This window comes from Mustela nigripes, chromosome X (assembly GCF_022355385.1).
Source record: "Mustela nigripes isolate SB6536 chromosome X, MUSNIG.SB6536, whole genome shotgun sequence".
NCBI classification, from domain to species: domain Eukaryota; kingdom Metazoa; phylum Chordata; class Mammalia; order Carnivora; family Mustelidae; genus Mustela; species Mustela nigripes.
The window spans coordinates 82870595-82886326 of record NC_081575.1 but is presented as its reverse complement, the minus strand read 5'-3'; the positions used below and the strand labels follow the sequence as shown (position 1 = coordinate 82886326).

The following is a 15732-nucleotide window of genomic DNA, read 5'->3' as shown; positions in this document are numbered from 1 at the left end:
CTAGAAGTAATAAGTGACTTCAGCAAGGTTATGGGACACAAAACAACACACAAAAACACTGTATTTTTATATACTACAAATGAACATAATGAAACAAATTAAAAACACAATACTTTACATCACTCAGAAAGTGAAATATTTAGGTGTAAATGTAACAAAACATACACAGGCCTTGCCTGCTAAAAACTAGAGAATGTTGATGAAAGAAGTCAACAAAGATCTAAATAAATGGAGACAGATACTGTGCTTATGGACAGGTAGCCTCGATGCAGTAAAAATACCAATTCTTCACAAGTTGATTTACAGACTTAATATAATTCCTATTAAAATCTCAACAAGAATTTTTTGTAGAGGGGCACCTGGGTGGCTCGGTGGGTTAAAGCCTCTGCCCTCAGCTCGGGTCATGATCCCAGGGTCCTGGGATGGAGCCCTGCATCGGGCTCTCTGCTCAGCGGGGAGCCTGCTTCCTCCTCTCTCTCTGCCTGCCTCTGTGACTACTTATGATCTCTATCAAATAAATAAATAAAATCTTTAAAAAAAAGAATTTTTTGTAGATATAGGCACAGTTATTCTTAAATTTACGTGGAAGAATAAAGGATCTACACTAGCTAAAAACAATTCTGACAAGGAATAAAATGGGAGAAATCAATATACCTGTTTTCTCAAGCTTTTTAATTTAACTACAGGAATCAAGACAATGTGGTACTAAAGAAGGGATGGAAACATAGAGCAATGAAACAGAAGAGAGGGCCCAGAAATAGCCCCACAAAAGTATAGCCAACTGGGGTGCCTGGGTGGCTCAGTGGTTTAAGCCTCTGCCTTCAGCTTGGGTCATGATCTCAGGATCCTGGGATCGAGCCCCACATTGGGATCTCTGCTCAGTGGGGAGCCTGATTCCCCCCTCTCTCTCTGCCTACTTGTGATCTCTATCAAATAAATAAATAAAATCTTTAAAAAAAAGTATAGCCAACTAACTTTTTTTTTTTTAACAAAGGTACAAAAACTGTTCAATGAATGAAGGAAAGTCTTTTCAACAATGGTGCTGGAGCAATCAGATCATTCACAAGGAAAAAAACAAAATGAATCTCAATCTAAGTGTCACACTTCGTAAAAAATAAACCCAAAATGGATCATAGATTCAAATGTAAAATATAAAACTATAAAACTGTTAGAAGACCATGTGGGAGGGCGCCTGGGTGGCTCAGTGGGTTAAGCCTCTGCCTTCGGTTCAGGTCATGGTCTCAGGGTCCTGGAATCAAGCCCCGCATCAGGCTCTCTGCTCGGCACGGAGTCTGCTCCCCCCCCCCCCCCCCCCCCCCCCCCCACCCCGCCCGGGGGCCTCCCCCCCCCCCCCCCCCCGTCTGCCTCTATGCCTACTTGTGATCTCTCTCTCTGTGTCAAATAAATAAATAAAATCTTAAAAAAAAAAAAAAGGACCATGTGGGAGAAAATCATCAGGACTTAGGGCTTAGTAAAAGTTGTTAGATATGACACCAAAAACATGATCAGTAAAAGAAAAAAAATACATATATTTGCCTTCAACAGGTTAAAAACTGTAGCTCTGCAAAAACACTGTCAGGAGGATGAAATGAAAAGCTACAGAGTGTTAGAAAGTATCTGACAAAGACTCATAAGTATAATATAAAGAACTCTGAAGAAACAAACAATCCAATTAGAAAATGGGCAAAAGACATGAAGAGACATTTCACCAAAGAGGGAAAATAAGTACATGAGAATATGTTCACCATCCGTAGACAAACATATTCTAGAATTTATACAGAAAGGCACAGCCCCTAGAATAGCTAAGGCAGTCTTAACAAACAATGAGGTGGGAGTGAACAAAATAATTTAATTAAGCATTATGCGCAGCTCTGCGAGAATATAAAATCCCCAGCAAACATAAACTACCAAAATTAATCCCCCCAAAGCAGAAACCTGTTAAGACCAATAATCAGAGAAAAGAAAATAATTGAAATTTACCATTTTAAAGATTTTTATTTATTTGAGAGAGAGAGAGTGCGCACAAGCATGAGTGGGGGGAGGGGCAGAGGGCAAGACACAAGCTAACTCCCTGCTGAGCGAGGAGCCCTATGCAGGGCTTGATGGTACAACCCTGAGATCACGGCCTAAGCCAAAATCAAGAGCCAGACTGTTAACTGATTGAACCAGCTAGGGCTCGCACAGTCAACTGATTTTAGATAAGCGTTGCAATATAATTCCATGGGGAAAGAAAAGTTTATGACATCAAAAGCACAAGAAACAAAAGGAAAAAAAAATAGATAAACTGGACTGTATCAAAATCACAGACTTTTGTGCTACAAAGTCAACCACCAAGACAGTGAAAAGATAACCACAAAATGGGACAAAATACATGCAAATCACATATCTGACAAGGGACTTCTATCCAGAACATATCAAGAACACTTAAAACTCAATAATAAAAAATCAAATCACTGGGATTCCTGAGTGGCTCAGTTGGTTAAGCAGCTGCCTTCGGCTCAAGTCATGATCCCAGCGTCCTGGGATCAAGTCCCACATCGGGCTCCTTGCTCGGCAGGGAGCCTGCTTCTCCCTCTGTCTCTGCCTGCCATTCTGTCTGCCTGTGCTCGCTCTCCCTCCCTCTCTCTCTCTGACAAATAAATAAAATCTTTAAAAACAACAACAACAACAACAACAACAACAAATCACTCAATTAATAATAGGCAAAGGATTTGAATTGATCCAAACATTCAGTCCATTGCACACATGAAAAGATATTCAATATCAGTAGTCATTAGAGAAATAGAAGTCGAAACCACAATGAGATAGCACTTCCCACCCACTAGGATGGCTAGAATAAAAAAAGACAGTAACAAGTGTTGGCGGAGCTGTGACTAATTGGAACCTACATGCATTCCTGGTGGGATGTAAAATGGCACAGCCATTTTGAAAAACGGTTTGGCAGTTCTTCCAAGTGTTAAACATAGAGGTACCATATGATCTAGCAATTTCACTCCCCAGAGAATGAAAATAGATGTTCACACAAAAATGCGGACGCAAATGTTCACAGCAGCATTATTCATTGTAGTTAAAAGTGGCAACAACCCAAACGTCCCTCAGCTGATGAATGGGAAAACAAAATGTGGTATATCCTCACAAAAGAATATTATTCAGTAATAAAAAAGGAATGAAGTACCAATACATGCTGTCACACACATGAATGAATCTTGAAAACATTATGGTAAATGTGAGAAGAGAGTCACAAAAGACCACCTGTTGTATGACCCCATTTATATGAAAAGCCCAGAACAGCTCAATCTACAGAGACAGAAAGGGGTTGCCTGCAGCAGGGTGATACAGAATAGGAATGAGGAATGAGTACCACGTTTCTTTTTGAGGTTATAGAATATTCTAAAATTAGATTGTGGTGGTGGTTGCACAACTCTATGAATATACTTAAAACCACCAAACTGTAAGCTTTGAATGGATAGTTTACCGTAAGTTTATAGCAGATGAATTATATCAATAAATCTGTTAGAAAAAAGAAAAGATCATGTAGCTAGTAAGTGGCCATGCAGGATTTCAAACCCAGTCTCTTGGCAAGGGGAAAGTACTCAATAAATGGTTGTTGAATGTATGAATAAATGAATGAGCAAATAAATGAATGAATGAATGAGCACCTTTCACTTTCAAATTAGCAACAAAATAGGGATAACCTCTATCAAGTAACATTCAACATTGTTCTGAAAGTGCTAGCTAATGCAAGAGAAGATGAGGTATCAGAATAAATATTTGGAAGAAAAAGAGAGTATCATTGTTAACTGGATAATCTAGCTAGGAAAACTATGAGACTATAAAAATCAACTAGAATTCACATGAGAATCTGATCATTGCACTGGATAAGAAATTTTTTAAAAAAGAAAATAAAAATTGATAGATCTTTTCTTCCTTTGGAAACAGAAAAAGTATGTTTTTCACCATGGTGACAAAAATAAAGGTAAAATATTAAAGAATGCAATTTTTAAAATAAAAAGGTGCTGGGTGGGTCACCTGGGTGGCTCAGTGGGTTGAACCTCTGCCTTCGGCTCAGGCCATGATCTTAGGGTCCCAGGATCGAGCCCCACATTGGGCTCTCTGCCCCGGGGGGGACCTGCTCTCCCTTCTCTCTCTGCCTGCCTCTCTGCCTACTGGTGATCTCTCTCTCTCTCTCTGTCAAATAAACAAAATCTTTTAAAAAAAGGTGCTGGGTCTATAAGAAGAAAACAACAGGCGCTCCTGGGGGCCTCAGTTGAGCCTCTGGCTCTTGGTTTCGATTCAGGTCATGATCTCATGAGATCGAGCCCTTAGTCAGGCTGCTCGCTCAGTGGGGAATCTGCTCGAGATTCTCTCCCTCTGCCCTTCCTCTAACTCTCATGCACTCTCTCCCTCTCTCTCTCTCAAATAAATAAATAAATAAATCTTTAAAAAAAGAAAACTACAAAATACATAGTTTTAATGGCTGTTTTGAAACAAAATAAGATGGTTTTAACATTCACATGGAAGAATAAATGCTAAAGAATATTAAACAAGGGTGCCTGGATGGTTCAGTTGGTTACGCATCTGCCTATGACTCGGGTCATGATCTCGGGGTCCTGGGATCCAGCCCCGTGTCAGGCACGGGGGGAGGGAGTCTGGTTCCCCCTTCCCTCTGACATGTCCCCCACTCGTGTTCTCTACCTTTCTCTCCCTCTCAAATAAATAAATAGAATCTTTTTAAAAAATTAAAGAAAACAACCAAAAAATTAAGAAAAGGAACAGTGAAGAGGCTAGCATTATTTGATATTAAAATTATTTCTAAAAGTCAATACACTTTTTTAAAGGGGAGTAGAAAACATATATCAGAAGGAAAGAGCTCAGATATAGAGCAATATGCATTTGGAAATTTATGTGACAAAAGTGGCATGCAGTTGAATTAGAAAAGTGTATTCATGTAATGATTGGTGCCAGCAAATACACTATCCAAATGGGAAATACAAACTTCAATCTCATCTCACACCATACACCAGAGTAAATTCCAGCTGGACTGAAATTTAATTTTAAAAAGATTAGGGGCACCTGGGTGGCTCAGTGGGTTAAGCCTCTGCCTTCAGCTCAGGTCAGGATCTCAGCGTCCTCGAATTGAGTCCCGAGTCAGGCTCTCTGCTCAACGGGGAGCCTGCTTCTCCCTCTCTCTGCCTGCCTCCCTACCTACTTGTGATCTCTCTCTGTCAAATAAATAAATAAACAAGTAATCTTTAAAAATTAAAACAATACAAATGTTAAACTTCAGGCATATATTTGTTTAAGCATGAAGTGGAGAGAACTCACTAAGCAACAGAAGATACTCAGAACCTGAAAAGGAAAAAGACCGATATCTCTGATTGGATGATTATTTTTTCTAATTATATGTGAAAACATCTTTCAAAAATCAAGATATAGAGACAGATAAAAGGGAAAAGATCACAATAAATGACAGGAGGTTAATATTCACAAATTAAAAAGACAAACCACCTAAAGGGAAAAAACAGCAAAGGACATGAAAACTTTAAAAAACCCATTCAAAGGTATTCAACCATCAGTTGCCAGGAAAATGCATATCAAAATAAAACAAGATACTAGATACCATTTACTTTACCAAAGTAAAAACAGATACCATTCTGTCTGGCCCTCAGAATGGGGAAAATTTAAAAAGCAGCAAAATTCAGTGTGGGAGAGGATGTTAGAATGAGCTCTTTTATTTTTTCAATTTTTTTCTATTTTTAAAGATTTTATCTATTTATTAGAGAGAGCGCAAGCACAAGCGGGGAGGGGGTGGTCTAGGATGGGGGAAGAGGCAGAGGGAGACAGAGAAGCAGACTCCTCCCCCTAGTGTGGAGCCCGAATCAGGGATGTGACCCCGAGATCAAGACCCCAGGCCAAGACAGATGCTCAACAGACTGAGCCACCCAGGCACCCCCGGAGTGAGCCCTTTTATATGTTGTTGGTGGGAGTACCAGTTTTACAAAAGGTTTGGGAAATAATTTAAAGTTCAATACATACCATCCACTTTAAGGAACATCCATTTCTGCACTCAGACGACAGTCTCTGAGTGAAATCAGTAACAAAAATTTCAACTTTCTGGAAAATCAGAATCTCATATCTAAATAACTATGGGATCAGAAAGGAAACCACAACAGAAATTAGAAAACATTTGAAGTAAACTGGAGTGAAAATGTTATGTATCAAAATTTGTTACATGGAGCTAAAGTGTTCTTAGAGAAAAATTCATGAACTTATTACAGCTTATATTATAAAAGAAAAGTGACTGAATATTAATGAGATAAGCATTCAACTTAGGAATTAAAAGAAGAAAAGAGGGAGCCTGAGTGGCTCAGTAGGTTAAGCCTTTGGCTTCAGCTCAGGTCATGATTGCTGCATCCTGGGATGGAGCCCAGCACTGGGGTCCTTGCTCAGTGGGGAGTCTGCTTCTCTCTTTCCACTCCCCCTGCTGTGCTCTCTCTCTCTCTGTCAAGTGAATAAATAAAACCTTAAGAATAAAAGAAAAAACCAAAAGAAGAGAAATAATGAAATCAAGGGGAGAAATTAATGATGCAGAAAACAAAAATACAGGAGGTCCAACAAAGTCAAAGTAAGGTTTTGAGACAATTTCATCTTGGTTTAAGACCACCCATCGCTGAGGCAGCAGATCTGATTCCATTGGCCTTCCACCAATCAGTACCAAATAAATGCGTGACTGATGCCACAGAAACGTTGACCGTCCACTCAATAAACCCCACCATGCACCTCACAGACCATGCAAGTCACCCTATGGTCCGAATCATTCATTCACTGATCCTTCAATACTCACCGCACAAACTCTCCACCATTCACTCCTCAGACCACCCATTACTTCCCAAACACCCTCACCACTCACCTACTGAAGTCCAATCGTTCATCTTGCAGGCCCCTATCACTTACTCCACTAATACCCAATCACCCCACAGACACCCATAACTTACCCCACGGGTCCAATCACTTACACCGCAAGACCCCATCAGTGACTTCTGAGAATCCTCACCACTCTCCCCCACAGTGTCCTCATTGCTCACCCTACAGACCCCCAGGACCCTCATCACTCAACCTGCAGACTACGCATTTTATTTTCCCCACTGACCCCATCAGTCACCCCAAATCCGTGTCACTCACTCCACGCCCCTCCTACTTAATGGACTTCAGAGAAGCCTCATCACTCACCCTACGGAGTAGCATCACTGAGTGCGAAATCCATGTCACCACACCCCCATAATCATGTCAGTGCTTCCATGGCCCAACTCTGCCGCCTCTGTTAAACTCACGTCCCGGAACCCTAAGTGTGGAAACTACCTCTGAGGGACCCTTCCGTGTCTGGACTTGACCGTGCACATGCTCAGTGTCAGCCTGGGAGCGGCCGGCCGGCCGCAGTCCCACAGGGGTGCCCTCGCGCCGTGTTAGCGCGTGTGCGTGGCGGTGGAGAGGCGGGCTTTCAAATGTTCTTTAGTGACTGTCAGGCAGCTAACATGGCTGGCCCCTCGGGAGTGTCTCTACGGGCGTCGCCATCTTGGAAGGGTGCTCATTTCGGCCGCGGAGCGGGCGGGCCCCGGCCGGATCTGGCCCGGCGGTGTCTCCCGGGAGCCGACCCGGCCGGAGCGCGGGCTGTGCAGCCGGCACTTCTCCCGCTCGCGCCACCTTCTCCGCTGTGGCCGCCCGGACGCAGGCCCCGGCGCTCGCCTTTCCTGGCGCTCAGGAGCCCCGCCCTCGGGCCGCATCCCCGGGGAGCCGCGGCTTCTTCACGCGCCGCTAGGCCACCCTCTCACCCCCCAACTCGCGTCCTGCCACCGGGTCCCCGCTAGAAAGACCCCTCCAAGCCGCGGGTCCACAGCCTGGCCCGCCCCCGCCCCGGCCTCCGCCCCAGCTCCCCTTCTAGAGCAAACGGGACGGCCCCTGGCGGGCGCGGGTGGCTCGCGGCGGCGGCGGGGCCCAGGGCGCCGCAACGTGCCCACCTGCCGGCGCCTCTCTGTCCCCGCCTCGGCTGAGGGCATCGCCGGGCTCCTCGACTGTCACCGACCCTGGGTGGTTGCCACGGGCGGGTGGGGGTGGGGGGAACAGTACGTGTCAGATTTAGGCCAGGAAGCGGAAGTCGCCCGCAGCGAGAGTTTAACCACTCTGGGCGCGGGGAGCTCCGGCGATTTAGCGCTGGGGACCAAGGATCCGTGGAGCGACGAACTGGGGGGCCCCAAGATATCAGTGGTGGGGCATTTCATCCTTTTTTTTTTTTTTTTTTTTTAATCAAGTGATCAGCCTTCCTGGTGTCCTTATGAAAGCCTTCAGGCTAAAAGTTCCAAAGATCCAAGTTTTGATGGCTTTCCATTAGTGTTTGGTTTCAAGTGCTAACTTGTAAGTTTTTCCCCCTTTTAACCCATGAATTATTTAGAAGTCCATTGTCCAACTTGGCAAAACTTCTTTGGGACTCCTAGGGCAAGGGAATGGGGCTTTTTTTTTCAGGCCGCTGCGACGGGGAGAACAGCCCAGCCCAGAGTTTCCCAGAGCATGGGGAGTTTTGTCACATACTCCTCTGGAATTAATGATACCACGAAGGAAGGTAGAGGGAGTGCAGAAAAGTTTACAGTTCCTGACACCATTTTTCATTCTCCCAAACACACACAAAGTTAATCTAATATTAGTGTTTTCTCACCTAATCGCATCGTGGTCTGGGAATTTTGTCTGAATGATGCTGAGTCTTTGAAATTTGTTGAAACTTGCCTTATGGCTCAAGCACGGGCCCAGGTTTCAGAAATGTTTCATCTGATTTGAAAGATTGTATTTTCCAGTTGTTGGGTTGAACATATGCGTTTGTTGGCTCAAGCTTGTTAGTCGGGCCTTAAAAATGTATTTCCTTCCTGATGATTTTCTTCTGCTTGCCCCATGAGTTCCTGAGAGTGGTGAGACATTCTCCCACTGTATTTTTAGGTCAGGTTTTCCTTGTGCTAGTCTATTTTTGCCTTCTATATTTTGAAGTTTAATATTATTAAATTCAGGTGAGGGTAGTTGGTTGTCAAATACATACAGCCAAATCAGTTTCCCAAAAGATTGTAACATGCCTACTGCCAGCAGCAAAATAGGAGTTCATTGAGGCAAATCTTTTCAGCACTAGATGTTAATGCTTTCATGTTTGCCAGTGCGATGGCCAGTACTGTTTAATCGCTTTAATTTGCATTTTCTGACTACTTCTGCAACAGAGGATCTTTTTCTGTTTGTTGACCCCTTGGATTTTTCTCTTCTGCAGATCTTCATATCCTTTGTCCAATTTACTTTGGAGTGATTTGTCTTTTCTTAGCGATTTGTAGAAGCTCTTTGTGCATTACGGATAGCAACCCTTCGTGAGTTGCACCACAGTATTTCCCCCTAACTCTTATTCTTCTTTGCATTTTATCGGTGTCCTTCAATATGTAATTAGAAAGACGCATTCTCTCAATTGAAATGTCTAAGCTTTCTTTCCTGGCCTCTGTATTTCCTGTCTTGCATGGTCCTCCTCCCCCATTCCACATCCGCCCCAAAAAAGAGTCTTAACATTTATTTCATTTTTATTGCTTTAATTTTTTAAATCTAGTTGGAATTTACTGTGACGTATGGTATGAGGCTAAGGTCAAGGTTTGTTCTTCCTGTATCAAATAGGGAGAAAGCTTCCATTTTAGAAATCTGCAATTATCTCATAACCGAGCAGAAAAAGGCTTCTAATTTGTAGACGGGTAAGGAGGAGGCAAGCCGAGATAAGCATAATCTGTGAGAGAGGAACTGCTTTAGCAGGAGAAGGCCAATAGGATCTGAAGGGAAAGCGCCTACTGTGGCCGGTTGATTCCCTCCCAGGGGAGGCTGAGAAGAGAGGGCCCATTCCACAATCTTTTGTGTGTCTCAGACTTGGGGACAAGCCGAGTTCAGGAGGCTGCAGGAAAGAGAGAGACTCGACTGCCGTTTGGTAACAAGCATTTTGTTCTGAAACAAAGTCAGTGTTTATGAGGCAAGGACTGGGAATTTGGAAGGTCTGCGTCTGTCCTTGTCATATGTAAAGAACAGGAGCATCCACGAGTCCTGTCTAAGTCAGGGAGGAAAGGGGAGTTCTTAGCAGTAAGCAGTTTTCCAGAACATGAAAGAATAAGGGGATTTCTCAGCCTTCACTGTTTACCAGGATCACAGGGCTCAGGTAAAATTCAACAGGGCCACGTGGCACTGTTTATGAAACACACTGCCTTGTATCCCCTGAATTAAATATCACTTTGTTCATACAAGGTCACACATATTTTTTGCCTGACCTGAACTCTTTCTTGATTGTGTCTCTGCAATCTGATTTCAAAAGAGGTTTTTTTTTTTTTTTAAGATTTTATTTATTTATTTGACAGAGAGAAATCACAAGTAGTCGGAGAGGCAGGCAGAGAGAGAGAGGGAAGCAGGCTCCCTGCTGAGCAGAGAGCCTGATGTGGGACTCGATCCCAGGACCTTGAGATCATGACCTGAGCCGAAGGCAGCAGCTTAACCCACTGAGCCACCCAGACACCCCAAAGGAGTTCTTTTCTTGCAAATTTATTTTTCTTATTTATTTATTTATTTGACAGAGATCACAAGTAGGCAGAGAGGTAGGCAGAGAGAGAGAGAGAGAGAGAGAGAGAGGAAAGGAAGCTCTCTGCTGAGCAGAGAGCCCAATGGGCGACCTGAGCCAAAGGCAGAGGCTTTAACCCACTGAGCCACCTAGGCGCCCACAAATTTATTTTTCTAACAACTCCCTGAAGTTTAAAAGGAAGTTTCAAAATGAACACTACCCCCTCCCCTAAACCCCAACAAAACAAAACTTTTGGGATTCTGATTGGAATTATATTACCCTAATATAATAGTTTGGGAAGAGTCAATGCTTTTCGTTACAATAAGCCTTTGTATCTAGAGATTTCATGAGTCTCCACTTGATTATGTCTTATATATGGCAATGACATTTTGTCGTCTTCTTGTAAGTCCATTGTCTTTTTTGGTTAAATTCGTTCTCAGATAGTCACAATATTTTTGTTGTCAATGTTAAGGCCTGCTTGTTATTCCTATCTGCTTACTATTAGTATAGGAAGAAAATACCTATTTTTATAATTTTATCTTGTATCCAGCCCATTATCAAAACTACCTGCCAATTCTGGTAGCTTCTTAGTATATAGTGTCTCGTTTTCTAATTGTACAACCTATCAGATATAGATAATATTTTCTCATTTATCCAGTACTTGCTATGATTCTTTTTATTGTGTTAACTGTTCAGTACAGTAGCCACTAAGCTCATGTGACTATTTAAATTTAAATTTATTAAGAAACAGGCTCTTAAAGAAAAAAAGAAACAGACTCTTTTTTTTTTTAAAGATTTTATTATTTATTTGACAGAGAGAGAGAGCACAGCAGGGGGAGCAGCAGGCAGAGGGAGATGTAGGCTCCCTGCTGAGCAAAGAGCCTGATGTGGGGCTTGATCCCAGGAGATCAGGATCATGACCCAAGCTGAAGGCAGATGCTTAACCGACTGAGCCACCCAGGTACCCTAAGTAGTTTTATTCTACTGTTATTTTGAGTTTTTACTATTAATATAATGGCTAGAATTATGTCATATACTTTTGAAATATCAATAGCATTATGTAACTTTTCTAAAGTGTTGACATCTGTTGATTGACTTATAAATATTAAACTACACTAGCATTTTTAGAATCATCTTAATGGTTATGGTGTATTTTTTTTTCGTTTTCTTTTTTTAGAGAGAAAGAAAGAGCACATGCGTGGTGGGGGGTGGTGGGGAGGCAGAAGGAGACAGAGACAGCCCCAGAGGTGGGGTTCGATCTCACAACCCTGAGATCATGACCTGAGCTGAAATCAACAGTTGGATGCTTAACTGACTGAGCCACCCAGGAGCCCCTTGTTTTCTGGAGACACGTCTGGATTTGTTATGTGGATACTTCATTTAGAAATTTTCGTTCACATTTATGGAAGGTTATCTCCAATCATCTTGTTTTTTGAGCAATATATTTCCGTTTGGGCATTAAGGTTATTCTTTCATAAAATAAATTGGAAAATTTCCACCTTTCTCTAGGAGCTGGTAGAGTTTATGAAACATAGACCCCTTTCATCATGATTTCTTTAGGAAAGTGCTTCTTAACTTCCAGCTGGTTAAGGTATTTCGGTAACATTTTAATTTATTCCTGTTCTTACTGACTATTATCACAGGAAATGATCTGTGAAGGCCCTACTTTTTAAAAATGTATCCATCATTTCTCTTAGGCCAGGTGGGACAACTGAATGTCTTTTAATGTTGCAAGGACATGGGATTATATAGTCTCTTTGTAAGATATAAAGTTCTTGGTGTGCCTGGCTGGCTGAGTCGGTTGATTGTCTGGCCCTTGGTTTCTGCTCAGGTCGTCATTTCAGGTCCTGGGAAACAAGCATGTGGCAAGGCTCCACTCTCTGCACAGCGTCTCCTTCAGATTCTTTTCCCCTCTCCCTCTAGCTTGCATGCACTCTCTCTCAAGTAAATAAATAAAATCTTTTTAAAACAAAGATAGGAGCGCCTGGGTGGCTCAGTCATTAAACGTCTGCCTTCAGCTCAGGCCATGATCCCAGGGTCCTGGGATGGAGCCCCGCATTGGGCTTCCTGCTCAGCGGGGAGCCTGCTTCGCCCTCTCCCTCTCCCCCTGCTTGTGTTCCCTCTCTCGCTGTCTCTCTCTCCCCGTCAAATAAATAAAGTCTTAAAAAAATAAAATTAAAAAAGATATAAAGTTCTTTTTATGTGTATTAAATATCTTATTGATTATAATTTTCATATCTTTTTTGCCTTTGTTTTTGTTAACTTGATTCATCATATTCTGAAAGAGGTATAATCTTTCACTATAAATTATGATTTTAAGGTTTTGTTTCATCTCTATTATTTTTGCTCATTCTATTTGTGTTTTTGTAAAGGTTTATACATATTATATCTTCACCAAAGGTAGACTTTATTATTATGTAATATCTCTTTTTATCTGTTGAATGCTTTTAGCCATCAAATTTAACTTGATAATTATATCATCAGACCTGCTTTCATTCTGCTTGCATTTACCTGATATGTATCCTTTGCTATTGTTAAATTTTGCCTCTTTTAGTAAACAACACAGAATTCTTGTTCTGTTTTGTTTTTTTAAAAAGATTTTATCCATCTACCTGTCAGAAAGAGAGCATGTGCCCAGGCAGCAGGCAGAGGGAGAGGGAGAAACAGGCTCCCCACTGAGCAGGGAGCCCAATTCAAGACTCAATCCCAGGGTCCTGGGATCATGAGCTGAAGGCAGATGCTCAACCGACTGAGCCACCCAGGCATCCAAGAACTCTTGTTTTTTAAACCCAATTCCCCAGTCTCTTACTGCGTTTGTTAATGATATGCCTGATTTTGTGTCTTCTATTCAGAAGGACTGTCTCTGTTGTTGCTCATTCTTTTTCCATTTCCTTACGTTTGCTGTCTCTGTCAAGTTTCTGTTCAATCTCCTTTTCCCTTTCTTAGTAATTTGGATGTTCAACTGTGCTTATCAATCTACTGTTATTACTCTTCCACTATGAACATGATTCAGATTTTCTCTATTGGTAGATTGAACACACACATTATCTGCATTTACCCCTAATTTCTCAGGAACATGAAACATTTAGAACGTTTTCACTTCCAGGTACCTGAGTAGCTCAGTCGGTTAAGTGTCTGGCTTCAGCTCAGGTCATGAGCCCAGGGTCCCTGGGATCAGGTCCGACATTGGGCTCCCTGCTCAGTGAGGAGTCAGCTTCTCCCTCTGTCCCTCCCTCTGTACTCGCTTTCTCTCTCTCTCTCTCAAAAAAAAAAAAAAAATTTAGAATGATTTTCTTTTTTTTTTTTTTAAGATTTTATTTATTTATTTGGCAGAGAAAAAGAGAGAGCACAAGCAGGGGACTCTATCCTTTTGAAGACAGAGACCTTGGACAATGAGACAGTATTTTCAAAATGGACCATGTGCATGAGGACTGAAGCCCCAGCTCCCAAACAGCACTGAGGTCCCAGTCATGTGATGAAATCATCTCAGACCGTTCGACCCCGCCTTAGCTGTCTCTGACATCATATGGAGAAGAAACAAGCCCTCCCCACTATGCCCTCCCCAAGTTCGAGACCCAGATAATGATGAGCGATAAAATGGTTATTATTCTAAGCCACTATGTTTTGGTGTGGTTTATTTACACAGCAATAGATAGAGGAAATGTCCATGAGTCTCAAAAGACGTGTGGGTGAGGACAAGTTACCAACAGCCACAGGAACTGTATGATATAGTTATTTGAATGGGAAAAAGCAGAAAGAAGTAACTGGCATTTGACAAACCTGAGAACAGGAGAATGCCAAAACAATCATCTGGTATGGTAGGCCAGCATGAATTTAGCAGCGGAAACAGGCAGGTGTTTTGCTCCATGCAGTGAGAAGCAAGTGCAAAGGGTCTGTGGTAAGGTCTGAGTGGGGTGGAGCAACCTAATTCCTGTGAACTCTTTTTTTTTTAAGATTTTATTTATTTATTTGACAGAGAGAGCACAATCAGGGGCAGTGACAGAGGGAGAGGGAGATGCAGACTCCCCACTGAGCAAGGAGCCCAATATGGGGCTCTATCCCAGGACCCTGGGATCATGACCCGAACCGAGGGTGGATGCTTAACCGACTAAGACACCCAGGTGCCCCAAACAAAGATATTCTTAACAGGCAGGATATTCCAAGGTCTTAGAAGTTGTGTCCCAGGAGCTGTTCAAGGGCCAAAACTTTCTTAGGAAAGTGTGAGGTTTGGATACTCCAGTGGGGCTGAATTAACCCTTTACCATACTGATCCATGGGGGTCTCTCTCCTTGCACGGGGATCTGGGGGTGGAGAGGAGAAACTGCTGGGGGTGAAATAAAAATTGAGCAGGTTAGAACAGTCGACAGTGAGTGTATTCATTTCCTACGGTGGCTTAAGACAATGAATTTCTTCTTTCGCAGTTCTGGAAGCAAGAACTCTGAATTGGCATCTCTAGGCTAAAATCATGGTGTCAGCAGAGCTCAGCTCCCTCCCGAGGCTGCAGGCATTCCTTGGCTTGTGGCTGTATCACTTCAATCTGCTTCTGTGGTCACATTATCATCTCCTCTTCTGCCCATGTCATCTCTGCCTCTCTCTTGTAAGAGCACTTATGATGGCCTTTAAGGCCCATCTGGATAATCCAAGGTGATCGCTCTATCTTCGAGACCCCTAATTTAACGCCTTATCTTAAGACCGTCATACCTGTAAAGTCTTTTTTTTTTTGGTCAAATAATGTAACATTCACTGTTCCAGGAGTTAACATGAGGATATCTTCGGGGAGCTGTTATTCAACCTACCACAGTCCACCCTCTAGTCCCCAAATATCGATGTCCATCCCACATACAAAATACATTCACGCTACCCCAACACCCTTAAAAGGGCCAACACATGACAGTGTCAACTCAAGTCCAAAATTTCATCTAAAGATCATCAGCTCAGAAGTATTAAATCTCATCATTTGAATCAAGGATGAATGCTTTCTTTTAGTATGCCATCCTGGAACAAAATTTTGCTCAATCTGTGCACTTGTAAAACAAGAAAACAAATTAAAACCACCTCCCCAAATACAATGGTGGGACAGGCATAGGATAAATGTCATAGACATTCCTATTTCCAAAGAGAGAGAA

The 15732-nt window shown here is 42.5% G+C and overlaps 1 protein-coding gene and 1 long non-coding RNA gene across 3 annotated transcripts in view; one reads left to right on the top strand and one right to left on the bottom strand.

Annotated features, from left to right (window-relative positions):
- Nucleotides 1–8105, bottom strand: part of ZNF41 (zinc finger protein 41) — a 44056-nt gene extending 35951 nt beyond the window's left edge. Inside the window, exon 1 of one of the 2 annotated variants that reach the window (XM_059384622.1) lies at nt 8016–8105. The gene's annotated coding sequence lies outside the window, so the exon portion shown is untranslated. Of the gene's footprint in view, nt 1–7230; nt 7933–8015 lie in introns of those variants that run through there. The other variant, XM_059384623.1, reaches the window with a different exon arrangement.
- On the top strand, nt 8100–14213 carry LOC132006686 (uncharacterized). The gene is made up of 3 exons (XR_009401187.1): nt 8100–8409; nt 11422–11567; nt 13940–14213. It is a non-coding gene; the product is annotated as an uncharacterized LOC132006686 (long non-coding RNA).
- The last annotated feature ends 1519 nt before the right edge of the window (nt 14214–15732 follow it).